This window comes from Dinoponera quadriceps, unplaced genomic scaffold, assembly GCF_001313825.1.
Source record: "Dinoponera quadriceps isolate SergipeBrazil2010 unplaced genomic scaffold, ASM131382v1 scaffold5021, whole genome shotgun sequence".
Classification (NCBI taxonomy): Eukaryota; Metazoa; Arthropoda; class Insecta; order Hymenoptera; family Formicidae; genus Dinoponera; species Dinoponera quadriceps.
This window is the reverse complement of record NW_014560366.1, coordinates 1,420,585-1,423,617: the sequence shown is the minus strand read 5'-3', so window position 1 is coordinate 1,423,617 and position 3,033 is coordinate 1,420,585.

Below are 3,033 nucleotides of genomic sequence, written 5' to 3'. Positions count from 1 at the left end.
GAGAGGATTTTGGTGTAATATAGCGTAAGCCAAAATCGTCCTCCGCCACCTGAAAAATCTTAATCAGCCGTAAGCCTGTTAAAGTCACACGGATATGTTATTCAAGGAAGTTCATTTGCTTCTCACTTCGCTGGACTCTTGCAAAAACTGGACTATCCTAGGATAAAAATTTTTTAATTAAAGCCTCGCATCATTTTCTCCCCTCGTCGTTGCTCACTCACGTCGCGGTTTTTCCCGACCGCACCTTCTCCCTCGGCTAACGTTCAGTGGCGGCGATGCGACGCTTTGAAATTTCAGCCCGTTTTCTCTGATCTGCCTTTTAATAAATGATTGCGAACCTCTTTGCTCGAGCGACAAACTTCGCCCAGTGCGGAGAAGGCGGGCTTGTAACTTCGTAACTTTTGCGACAGGTATCGAGTAAACTTCCTACGTACATTAATATATACTGTTTATCCCTAATCTTTAACTACTTTCCAGTTTCAAGTCCCGGGAGAAATACAGGCCGAGATAGTCCCGCGCGTTTGTTCTTTTTAATCGATACCGACTGCGTCCAAATGGATTCCGTAGTGCTCATGAGTATTTTCGCGAAGCGTTAAACGAGAGGATGGAGTGCGCAAAAATAAACGCTATCCTGAAAACGTTAAATAGTCCAAAGAGGTTGCACTGTATTTATATGCAGATAGTGTCTGCTAGCTGCATTAACTTGTCGTCTCTTCGTTAGTTTCATCAAAAACCAACTTCTCTCTCTCTCTCTCTCTCTCTCTCTCTTTTTCTTTCCGAGAAGACGGACAATTTCCGAGGCGAAATCTTGGTTCCACATTAACTCTACAAATTCCGTCGAATTTGGCGCGACATAACACACGGGTTCTCGGCGGTATTACAGGCACCATAAATAAATGTTAATCCTTTGTTGCTCCTCTGCGCTATGTAAAGATATCGAATAAACATTAGCTAGATAGCTTTTAATATTCCGCTAGCTCTTGAACGATGTGAGGATAAAGCCGCCGGCGCGGAATTTGCTCCCAGCAGGGAAGGATTCGCAACGCGGGATTATCTTTGCGCAAAAACACTTTTACGGTTATTTTTAATCCATCCGGCGCATATAGAAAATTCATGAAAGCGCGGAGGCGCGATCCCCGGCGTTATTTCTCGCTTGAGAAAGCACGCGAGCGGCCTTCGCGGTATCAAGTCGTTTACACGGCGGGATTATTGTTTACACGAAGAAAACCGGCTGCCGTGCCGCGAGTTGGAAGTTGATGCAAGCAAGCAGGCAAGTCGGAATGGTACGTCAATACGGTGCGACGAAATGGCATACTCCACCGCGGATTTCAAACGCCGGCGCTTCTTTCGAGATGGACTATTTTTCACGGGAATCGATTCCGATTATCCGAACGCCATAAAAACGTAGATTCACAAACGCGTAGGCTAGCCGGACAATTTCGACGCGCTCAATCGGAATCAATTTCCACGAGAACGAGAAGGTGTGCCTCGATCAAACGAGAGGGCACCGACGATAATTCCGTCGACTCGCTCCCGCCACGTAACACTCCGCGCACGAAATTATAATCACTGAGTCGAAAGTAATGACGCCCGATAACGTGCGGCGAACTCGATAATTCGTAATTCGGCGCCGAGTGAAACCGATAATACGAGCGAACGTGGACGGCAATTAAAAGCGATGACTGCCGCAGACCGTTGAAGTCGACGAAGCCGCTTTCTCGCTCGGTCCGGTTTATAAATGCTGGTAATTTGGAGAGCCTCGGCGCAGTTCTTCCCTTGTTTTTTTCTCTCCCCCCTCGGAGAAAGAAGGTGTGGGCCTGGGTGCAAGCACGTCGAAAGTCGTGGAGCCTGCTGTTGCGAAGGGACAACGAGTTAATTCGTCGACCACGGGAGGAAGCACGCGGCGGGACGATCGTTTTTTCGCGCAGTCAAGAGGAGCGGCCAGGCTCGCCGAGGTTATTTGTATTAATTAGAGAAACCCGAAATTTCTTCCTTTTATTCGCCGTCAGATGATCGTTAGGGTGTCTATCGACGCCCACTGGCGGGCTGAAGCGTTCCCGAAAGGCACACGAGAGCTGGCAAGAGAGGGAGAAAGAGGGAGAGGTATTCCGTGGAGAGACCCCTCAAGGCCGGCACGCTCTATTATTTGAACGGCCGGTGATTACGCCCTTTCCTTCCGCAGTCACGAAAATCAAAAGACGTCTCGACTGCTGTCATGCTTTTTATCGCCTTTCCCCCGGAGTGACATGCGAAATTGTAATTCGCCGGAATAATAATCGTCTTAGCCGTTGAAAAGGTAACAGTTCGCGGGGACCTAAGGGGAATTAGCGAGTGCGCGCGTATCCTCGGGAACGGCTTCAAGCCGATCGAGACGAGACCGATTTGGAGAAGGCGAAGGAACGGGAAAAGGAAGAAAACGCGATCGTGGGAACGCAGTTGGAAATTACTTTAACGTATTATCCGTGGACTTTGCTCAAATGGATTGCTTTCGCGTGCATATGCATGCACCGTGCGCGCGCATGAAATGGATAAACGAAATATTTTCTCGGTGTATCTGTTGCAACTGGCAGATGGTACCATGATAATATTTTACGCGAGCTGAGATCCGAAATATGGCATGCCAGGTGTTGCTGCGATGTATGTAAATTCAAAGTCACGCGTGTAACGCGAAAATGTAGGTATGTGTGTGCGGATGTGTATGTGTGCTCGCGTTCCTCGCGTTTTACACAATGTATGTATATCGAGTGCCCCGAATAATGGAATAATCTCCAATTTTACGAACGAATGCGGCGAAATTGTTACGTACACACCGCCCTACGTGCATTTACGGTATCTTCTCTTCCGTAGCATTTAGACTTCGTTCTTTCCGCTTAGAATGCGATCCGCGACGGTGGTCGGTAAATGACGCATGCCGCGTGTTATTACCGTCCATCGACGATATCATCGACAATTGACGGCTTATGTCTACAGTACTGTTATCAGCTACAGCCACGTGGCTTTATGCGAGTACCTCTCATTTTCCGGACGTTACAC